The following is a 10,940-nucleotide window of genomic DNA, read 5'->3' as shown; positions in this document are numbered from 1 at the left end:
TGTGGAACAGAGTGACCTTGACATTCTGGGTGTGTGTGTGGGATGGGGGTGGATAAGGGTCTAAACTGACTGTGCACCAAATAGACCCATCTATGAATCATTATAATTGTGCACGAGTACATCAATTTTGAAAAATAAATCAAAACTAACACAAAAAATGTGTAGAATACACTAGCATATCTCCACCAGCAATTTCAAAATTGGTAGAAATCATGAGCTGGTGTTTAGAATATTACTGTAAAATATCTCGTGATATGCCCTGGGACCCCCCCCCCACACACACATACACACACCATACTTACTGGAACAACGTGGGTTAGTCATTAAAGTAATGAACACACACTCTGCAAGATAACACATCTCCATGTAGGTCAGCAGTGGATGATGTAAGACACAGTATAACACACAGACGTTTCATGAAGAGCTGTTCACTGTAAAAAGGCAGCATGGTTGAGTCCGTTATAGTATATTGCGCCCTGTGACCCAGTGCGCACACATGTAATGCAGTCACATGTAGCCACATGCTACAGTGGGAGGTGATGCTCTCCACCCCTGGAGGGTGGTGGGGGATGGGAACACGATGGGGGTTAGTGGGCTTATACAGCAAATGGATTGAGAGCAAGCTGAGCACGATGCCCTGTCACATGGGGAAATAACACAACCTTGGTATGTGTGTGTGAGAGCACGCAGGAGAGATGAACTCGGTATCTACTGGCCCGATATAAAGGAGGAGATGAAGGTTGGACAGGCAGCTTTTCTGTTTCCTGCATGATTATTCCACCTCATCTCCCTCTCTACATCCAGCCCAGCTTCATCCTCTCCCTTTCTCTGTGTGGGGCTGTTATTGAAGAAGAGTGGGGTTGACAGCGGAGAAATAGGAGAGCAAATATACAGAAAATGATACAGGAAAGAGGTGTGAGAATGAATGAAGGGGAGGTGAGAAAAGACAGCAGGAGGGGGAGGCAGAAGCTAAGCAAATGACTATGATGGAAAAGAGATTTTAACAAGGGTTTATTGTGTAATGTGCATTCTTTCATTTTGCATTTGTTCTCCTTATTGAATAAATTGCGATACACTGTCAAATAAAAGTTGGGTTTATCATATATATCTCAGATTACATCACTCGCTCAAACCTCTCACAGTCCAAAACAAATCAATGTGACAAATGAAAAGCATCAATCAACACAATGATTTCCCCTCTTCTAACAGTCCACTCCTGCACTCCTGGAGCGTGAGGTTATCTAGTTCAATCCCATCAATGGTCAAACCCCCATCGATTGAGACAGAAGGAACAAAATCATTTAAAGTCCATGGTGATGCTTCACCAGGGTTGATAACGAGAAAGAGCGGGAATACCCATCACCCTCTACTGCTGTTTTTTTCTAAACCTCTTAGCTTCTGTTCCTCGTCCTCATTCCCCAAGTTTCAGATGTTGATTTCATTCACACTCGTTTCCTCGTTCTTTTCATGTTTTTCCTTAAAATGTGTCTGTGGAGTTAAAGAGCGTGAGAGTCTCATGCTTTACTGCATCCACATGTGATTTTTTTCCCCCCTTTCACCTTCAGATATGTTTGATGTGCGAGAGAGGTGGAAAACTACAGAGAGAACAGGCAGGGATTCAACAAAACAAGATAAAGAAAAGATGAAATGCGAGGAGAGCGATGCGTTGTATTGCGATAGCGACACCATCCACTTGCACAACTCTGAAGAAATCTTTAACGTATTTGATGTTTTACCACGATGAGACAGATGAAAACACCTACATCTAAAATACTGCTTCCTGTATGAAACTAATTCATGAAAGTAAAACTCAATTTGGAAAGACATTTCAGTCACTTCAAGACTTCCAGCTGCCAAAGGAAAATACAGTTAGACTGGTATTCTCAAAGCTCTCAACTTACAAACAACGTTTGTTGCAACATGTGGGTATTTAAGGAATCACATTTAAAAAAAATCTGAATCACCCAAATGTATAGTTCTGTTTACATGGTGGTAACAAATAGATAACTCTGTTTGGTATCTTACACTTACTGTCAAATATTATCCATATCCCTCTTGATTTCTTATTTCTTATTTTTTCTTTTTACATTTCAAGCGTGCTGCAGATGCTGCCGTCCTTGTAGGAGCTGCTAGTCTCTCTCTGATGTTGTGTGGGTGTGATTTCAGAATTTGTTCTTTAGTGTAACTAAATAGCCTTGGAAATGTGGGACATACATAGGAGACAAGGCTCAGTTCCTTTGTATTACTGTACATATTTAACTACAGCACTTCTACTGATGTTGATATTATCATTTTAAAATATGCCAGCTTCAGCACCATGCCACCTCTGACTCTCTCTCTCTCTCTCTCTCTCTCTCTCTCTCTCTATCTCTTTTTATTAACCCAACCTCTTATTCTCACTTCCTCTCCTATTTCTATTTCTGCCATTTTATTGCACCTCACCTCTGCCTATCACTTTTCACACCGATATTGCGGATCACATCCTCACACATTAGAACTTGTGATGTGCCCATATGGATGCATGTACTGAAAATCTTAAAGCAAAAAGAAGAGAAGGAACGGAAGGCCTGTGATTATGTGGGAATAAATTCCTCCTCCACAGAGATTTTTCCCACATTACAGAGAGCAATATGTGTAAATCCCTGATGATGAAGATTGTTTTTTTTTTATCTGTTGGTACATGCCTCTTGTGTGTGTGAATCTGTAATTACAAAAGGACTGTGCAAGCAATCTGTCGTCCCACCACAGGCTGTGAGTCTGAGCTATAATCTGCCTTGATGACGCTGATCACAGCCTGTGAATGGAGGTGCTGCGGGACAATGCTCAACCGCTCTGTGCCAGTGTGCCATTACAGAGATGACATCATTCCACTGCAGCACTTAGTGCGCGCATTGCACACACACACACACACACACACAAACAGAAGTATCATGCTCAGTTCTCAGGTCTTTCCACTGTCATGGATCCGTCCTCGTGCGGCCAGCATCAATTAGCATGTGTGTTTGTGCATGTTTGCGTGGGTTTGTGTGTGGAGCAGGAGTTCAGATAAGGTATAGAGATCAGATGGGAAGCGAGCCATCGAGATTAAGATCCGTGAACGAGGCAGTGTCAGTGCAGGGGAACAAGAAGCCCACTAATGGTCATATCTCAACAGCTCTCTCCAGCACATCTCCATCTTGTTTACACTTTGAACCCCACACCACATACTGATGACTCACTTCTCATTAGCCACCTCAGTCTGTGTGAGTGCATGGCATCGGGTGTCTCCATTTGTGTGTGTATGTGGCAAGAAAAGATAGGTATTACCAAGCATAGATAGATAGATAGATACTGGAAAAATATGAAACTGTACTAAAGGGTGTGAAGGTCTGACGTGAGTGCACACACATCCCGCATGTCACCGATTACTTTGTATTTAGCTTGTTGTGTCTTCATATCAGGATCAACTTGTTGTCCAACCTGTCATTATGACTAATAGCGCTGGAAGCCAGAAGCCACAGTGACTCCTCACCCTCCTGTCTGGCCGGGCTGTAGTCTTTCCTTTTGCTTGTTCAAATGGCAGAGTTATTAATGTTTAAGTCTTTGTTATGGTTCAAACAGAGTTTGTTGGATGTGCTGTCTGACCACATCAAACAGTCAGGTTGGTCATACCTATTATAAATGGCTAAACCCAAAGGTGGGGCAAGAAATTGTCCATCAGTGCATGGACTAGGATTAGAAGACAGAATTTAGTCATAGGTCATGAGGTATAAGAGAGGATTAGAGGTGGACATGTTACAAGGTATTACAATGATTAATGTGGCAGTATACTGGCTTAGGGATTTAATTTTTATGTTATTTTTTTCTTTGTTTCAGGTTTTTATTAACTGTTCTTAAATTTTATGAATTGGATTCAATCATTTAGAGTATTTATACTGTCAGTGTTGCTGTTATGTGCTGTGCCACATTGCCAGATGGCCAAAAGACCACCTCTGTGGACAATAGCTCATAGCTCTGATTTGTATAGTGATTTAAACAGGCTTGGTGTTGTGTCTGTTGACACTGTTTCCACAGGTTAGAGAAACTATTGACCAATCAGAGCTTAGCAGGCAGGATTATTCGACATTGCTTGCAAGATACTTAAATACAATCGTGAAAAATAGTCACAGGAAAATGGCATAGTTTGACACGGACATTGCAGTACGAGCTGTTGTTACTTTGATATTTTTAAATCAGCAAATGTTAAATTATCCGTTCCTGGCAACTGCTACTGCGGCTTTTGTGCCAACTGAAAATGATGTTTGCTGGACGGACACATCACTTCCTACTAATGATGATGGATAGAGCGAAACTAAAAAAAAAAAAATCACAACCTCCCTTTTCGACAAGGAATCAGCTAACACTGATGTAATGTCAGGCTGCATGAATGAAGTGAAATAACATGGCATTTCAGCCTGAATATCAGGCTCTGTTATACACAAAAGACTGCAAATTCTTTTTATATGCCATGTATAATGGTTCAGAGCATCAGCTGTTTTTTTTGACTAAATGTGTGGCAAACAAAACTCTTGAGTGTACATCAAACACTTGCAGAAGCTTTCTAGTCTTCTTGCCAAATGTATTTCAGCTTTCAGAAGGTTTTTGAGGCTTTTACTGCTTGTTATGTACATGGAGTGCTGACTCATAACATTAGCCGCTGTATGAATGTAAATATACACAAAGGCTCACGCATGCATGGAAAGACTCACATAACACTGAACATGCACCACTCCCTCTCAGGTAGAATTACATCCCAATCTGACTCTGAGAGTAATTTAACCACGCTGTTGCTTAAACATCACCTGTGTCTCAGCTACTATCATCTCAGTCTGCATACCCTCAGATAAAAGCAAGCCCACATGGAAAGACATGGAACCTTATGTACACATACAGCTACATATTGCTGTCATGTGAAGACTGGTGTCAGTTCCTGACAGGTTTGGAGCTATGAGGACAATGATGACATACAGCCCAAACCACAAATACAGAAACATCCTCAAACAGTGCATCGGCACACACCTGTGCGCCCAGTCATTTGCTCACGTGAAGAACAGTTGCAGCCTATCTTCCGTGTGTTGATGTCTGGGGTTGGCATACAGTACGCTCTGAGTACACAGGTTAATTGCTTCCTGCATTAAAACAAAGATGACATTTACAAAACAGGAGCCCAGTGACACGGAACAAGGCAGAGGCGAGTAAAAGAACCTGAAAACGTGGGTGGAGATGAAGATGGCTGGCAAACAAACAGATGTAGTCAGCTACTTATGACATGACATGAAACCAGCCAACGAGACAACCAGCAGAAACGAGAGAGAGAGAACAGAATGGTACCTATTTTGCTGCATGTAAAGATATTAGCATATACCCTTGGAATGCTCTAATTTTTACCAGTACATTTAGTTTTCTCTCAATTAAAGCTAAAAATAATGCCCGTCATCGTGCTAGGGTAAAAGATGATGCACATAATTTGGCTCAAAATGACTCCTCTTGGATCTGGATGTTGCTGCCCGAAAATAAGCAGAGAGAGAGAGAGAGAGAGAGAGAGAGAGAGAGAGAGGAAAAAAGGAATAAGTTCAGAGGAGTTTCCAACCATTCAGTAACCTCACTGACCTCGTACAGACTGGTGTGACTGCAGCCAGGCCAGACTTTTAGTCAGTCAGGTGACCAGCTGACTGGGAACTGTTATTGAAATGTGGCTTTGGTATTTCTGGTTGTGGTGAGCCTGCTCTTTCAGTCATGAAGCATGTTTGAATATTTTGAGTTTGCAGTCAGCCCTTAGTTTTGGATTGGATATTTAGAGGAGCACAGTAGATTTTTTTTTTCCCTTCCAATTCTTTCATCCTTTCTAAAATGTCTCCTCTTCATGAAAGAATGCTTGACGATACCAAGCAAACAGAAATGACTTTCTGTTTGTTTGAGGTTCTTTTGTATGTTTGAGTACAAATGAAAAGGCCACGCTGGTAGACCGAGAGTACCTGAATCATGTCCTGGGTTTGGTAACACTGACAAACACTGTGGTTATGAATGTACCATACTGTATATGACAACAAAGCTTGGGTTTCACAAATCATTCAGATGGGGTTTTACTTTGACAAATAGAAAAGACCAAGAAATGGAGGCACCTCTGGTGTACCGTGAATATACTTTGAAGATCTGAAGTGTTTCTGTAATTGCATGTCCATTGCATGAAGCACATGGCTGCACTGAATGTGGATGCATGGTGGTTGTGGCTCTAACTCAGCCTACATTATTTGTTGCAGCTATAGGTTTAGAAAAAAGGCAAATGTGTTCTTGTAGATTTTGGAATTAACTTTGATTAGCAGGTCTTGATTAGCAGGTTCACTGTCTGGATTTTAGAAACACTGAGATCATATGGTATCCTTGTGGCTTATGGAAAAATATATACTTTTGAACACCTTAGTATTTTTTCTGTTTTGTATTTGTGTTGTAGTGGCAGCTGTGGGATGCACCTGTAGACAGTGCACTCATCTCTATAAAGGTCAGACAGCAAGAAGAGATGAAACCTTTGGTAGATGAACTACCTACAAAATGCCACAAATATAATTGGGTCTTACAAAATGGCACTATGGCATTAAATCCTGTAAGTGGTCCTTACTTGAGAAACTGATTGGAATTGATTGACTGAGCAGCCAAACTTTAATTAACATTGTTGAGTTTAGTATATTTTCCCTAGGAAGATAAAACTGATGTTAACTCTTCTGTAAATGCTGCAGTCTTAAAATTTCTCTTAAGGTTCCCCAAGAGTGTTTTATTTTCATGGATGATTCTCCTGTTACCTAACCCACTTACACTTAGACACACACAGAAAAACCCACACATGAACTTACAGGTTAACCAAGAATCATCTTTTTCTGATAACAAGCTTGACCTCAGGCATGGGGAGGGGGAGTGGTGTATAAGTTGCTCTGAACAGGAGGGAAGGCAAGGAGGGGAGTAAGGAGAAGACTGTCAGCAGAGCGGCCTGGCCAGGGCCTGTGTTAATATTTGGTACAGAGGCCTGAGGGAGGTTTCAGACACGCAAGTAAAGGCTTTGTAGAGTAACTTGACAACACCCCATTTTTGACTGTTCCCCCTCTCCCCTTCTATTCATGTTTCGCAAGAACTGAGGAAAAGTACCCTGCCCAGTGTCAGGTATCAGGGGGTTGCTGTACGTCTGGTCTTGTTTAAATGCTGCCTTATACAAAATAAACATTGTGCAAGAGGACTTCCAGGAACTTGAGAAGAACATGGAGTTGTTTTGCTGTTTAGATCCCTCCAGACTGACATGAGAAAGAGATTTATCTTCTGAACGGAGTGTGAGGTTAAATTTGTTCATGCACAAGTGTTCAGAAACACACACCGTTTTGGAAAACAGTTGGCAAGTTAACTTGTGAATTAACAGCACATGTAAGGCAGACGAGGACTGTAACATTTTCCTTGCTGGCTTCAAAACTCCTCTCACGGCAATATGAGCTGTTAACAGTGGCCCTGTGCTTCCACAGCACTTGTGAAATTTATGTACTTCTAATACTTTCATATTTTTACAGCAATAAAATGAGTTAAGTCAAGGACACGGAAAGGTGTGGAGCCTCACCAAGCTTTATTTACATGCGCGCCATTTCTTATACAAACTAGATTACAATTCAAAATGGAATACACAGGAAAAATACCCACTAACATCAACTTGAGAAGAAGCAAGATTAATAAAGGGCAAAGTTCAGAGGGCGTATGGATGGGAGCTGGCCTGGGCCTCTTAACAAGGATAGAAAAGGTTCAAGAGCAGACAATGAAAAGGAAATGTCCAAGAGGTGATTAAGGTATCTAGTGGTATGTCTCTTCTAATATTTTTTTTTTGCTTTCCTTAGCATTAAATTTGCACATTGTGCCGCAGGTGTGTGTGTGTTGAGCACAAGAAGAGATAATCTGTGCCTGAATGAAGCAGTAGCACTGAGTGACTGTGTGGAAGGCCTGCTCCACAATGACTAAGTGTAAACTATCTCCCCGAAAAGCCAAAACATTTTAAACTGAATGTACAAAATGTTAGCAACACTTTCCTGCGATTGAGATCCCCTTTGCGGTTTATCAGGGATCAATAACCCTTCTAAAAAGGATTACAGCATTCCCTGGATTCACCTTGTCAGTCTTCTTCACAGGAGGATTAAATTAATATTTAGTACAGTCAGTGTAGATAAATTCAAATGCTTAGCAGTTCAGGTGATGGCTCAGGATTCTCCCTGCCAAAAGGAAGGTGGTAATGCTCTGGAAACTTCATATGTGTCAAGATGTAGGGAATTCCAGCTCATTTGTCAGGTGACGCTTCAACCACGTTAAAATCATAACTAACAGCTCACTGAGAGCACCGGAACGTGAGCCTACAGTACTCCACGTGGAATAAAACAAGTGTGAAGCTGAGGAACGTCCGTGGTGGAGGATTTCTCTGTGCCTGCGTAGACGTGCGCACACTCGTAGAAATAAACCCATTAATGCAGGAGGATGTTTCAAGTTCTGCTCTGTAAGCCCTGACTTTAAAAATTGAAACAGAGTGTGCGTTTGAGTGCTAAAGACACAGGGTTCCTCTCAATATTACAATTTCTGTCGAGGGACGGCACCATTGGCAGGGTCAATGGGGGGTACAGCTATGTCATGCACTAAACCTCAGATAGCACAGTAGATCATTCTAGCCAACCATGCACACACACTCCTCTCTCTTGGCCTAAAATTGTTATACACACATCTGTACACTATTATACACAGCGGGGCACACACTTCATGTCACTACCCCAGACAGAGAAGGGGCACCAGGGTCTCCAGATGCTACAACAATGGTGCGTTCCACCATTTTCAAAATCTGGTTCAACAATTAAATCGCTGGTAACAGTGTTCCCTCCCACCCAGCACACAACATTGTTCATTGTTTCTTCAACTTTACCTTCAGAGGTATCACAAAATCCAAGGGTCAAGTACTACATGAGTATATAAAGACATACAGCGAGTATATATGCATTTCACACAATTCATAATGCATAAATACATACATGCATACAGTCGGCTGTGCTGTATGCACCATGAGGGATAGTGAAGGATTACACATCCTTGTGAGATTAATTCAACAGAAATACACGCGACAGATAAAAACACACACACACACACACACATACTCAGGAGATACAGGAAGTCACCTGCAGGAGCACCAGGCGTGTCCATGAGGGGATGTGTGTATGCGTGTCACGAGTCCGACAAGAGGAGAAAAAGCTATGACAGCAAAACCAAAAATAACAGACCGCGTGAAGCCTTAATCCTGACGTTCCTCCTCTTCATCTTGACGGCCAACAGTTCACAGGTTACAAGTTCACAAACACAAAGCATTACTGTTTTTATCAAGACATGTTAAAATACCATTAGAATGTGACTTGATGTTATTTAAACGGGAAGCCTCCCTTTTCCCCCCTGAGTGATTCTATATATGCATAACAAGCCCCACAAGCTCATGACAAGAAAACAGCAGAGCTTAACACAGATCCCTGGTATTATTTTTTACTGTCTATGTGTGTGTAATATATGCGTGCGTGTGTGTGCATGTGCGTGCTGTGATTTGGCTGCCAGCATATCCTACTGTTTGTTTCAAGTAATTTGGCAATATACAGAGATAGCTTATTGTTTTACTCGAGAAACAAATGGCTTCTAGAGGAATGAGCCTAAAACCTTGCCCCCCACCCTCCTCCCGCCGTCTACAGGTGCAACCTCGCCGTGCTACAAGTGGCTGCAGCTTTGGGCTTCTGCAGGTCATGGGTAAAAACAGAAAAAAAAAACTACCAAAAAAAGAAAAAAAAAAAACAGAAACAAACTAAAAGCACGGCTTGCTCTCAGGACAGGATTCAACACTGTTTACATAGCACCTGTTGTGGTGTGGAAATGTTCACAACCCTAGGACACAGGTATTCATTTTGGCTACATCATATGCTGTAATAAACGACCTCACCAGAAGCTAAGAAAACTAAGAAAAGACAGACAATATCTTCCACCACCCCCTCCTTCTTGAACTTTCCACTGCCCTGCACTGTACAAATATCCATGACAAAGATTTTCTTCCTCTAGTCTTTTTTCATTTTTTTTTTTACAGTTAGATATACACAAACGAGAAAACATATTTTATAGTATTCAGCTAATTGTAATATAACCCTCAGTATGCTGCAGTTAAGTTAAATTCAAGCAATTTATCAGAACAAAACAGGAAGTGCATGGCATTATATTAAGAAATTTTAACTTCTAAGGTTTTAAAATCTTGCAAACTGGGGCAAAGTGTAGGTTTGTCTCTGTGTGTATTTGCATGTATTGAATGCGCGGTTGCTCAGTGAGTAAGATACAGAAAATCCAAAAAACAAACACTGAACATTTAAAATCACTAAGTGAGAACAGAGGGATTTTTCCCCCCAACATAACACATCCCAGGATTTACACCACATCACTTCTTGATTTTTTTCATTTTACACTTTTGTCTTTTTTTTGTCTTCAGTGGGAACAACTGCACCGTGCACTCCTTCCATCTTTGCTTGATATTTAGTCCTTGTATTCCACCTGAAACCCCTTCTGATTAGCAAAGTCTCTTTGATATCAACAGACTGGGTGTCAAAGGAAAATTGCATAATTCTAAGATTTGTGAGTTTGTTGTGATTGTTTGACGTATCTTTCTTTTTGTTGTTGTTGTTGTTTCACAAGAGGCTTTGAGGGCTTATGTGCAGCATCTCTAGAGTCTGTCAGATCGTTCATGGTTCACCAGTGTGGGAGCAAAGGTAAAGCTCTCGAGAGGAAGTCTTCTTCTGTAAACACAGGGTTTGTATTTTATGTTGTGCTGATGGCAGGTTTGGCAAAAAGGATGTTGTGTGTCTGATCTTCTCTTGCACTACACAATTCAGACCTGGAGA

The 10,940-nt window shown here is 41.3% G+C and overlaps 1 protein-coding gene across 1 annotated transcript in view; it reads right to left on the bottom strand.

Moving 5' to 3' along the window:
• Window positions 1-7,599: 7,599 nt before the first annotated feature.
• foxo3b (forkhead box O3b) overlaps window positions 7,600-10,940 on the bottom strand; it is a 39,849-nt gene continuing 36,508 nt past the window's right edge. Inside the window, exon 4 of the mRNA XM_041064152.1 lies at window positions 7,600-10,933. The gene's annotated coding sequence lies outside the window, so the exon portion shown is untranslated. The remainder of the gene's footprint in view (window positions 10,934-10,940) is intronic.

The sequence above is a fragment of the Toxotes jaculatrix genome, chromosome 19 (assembly GCF_017976425.1).
Source record: "Toxotes jaculatrix isolate fToxJac2 chromosome 19, fToxJac2.pri, whole genome shotgun sequence".
In the NCBI taxonomy this organism is placed as follows: Eukaryota; Metazoa; Chordata; class Actinopteri; family Toxotidae; genus Toxotes; species Toxotes jaculatrix.
This window is presented reverse-complemented; position numbering and strand designations above follow the sequence as displayed.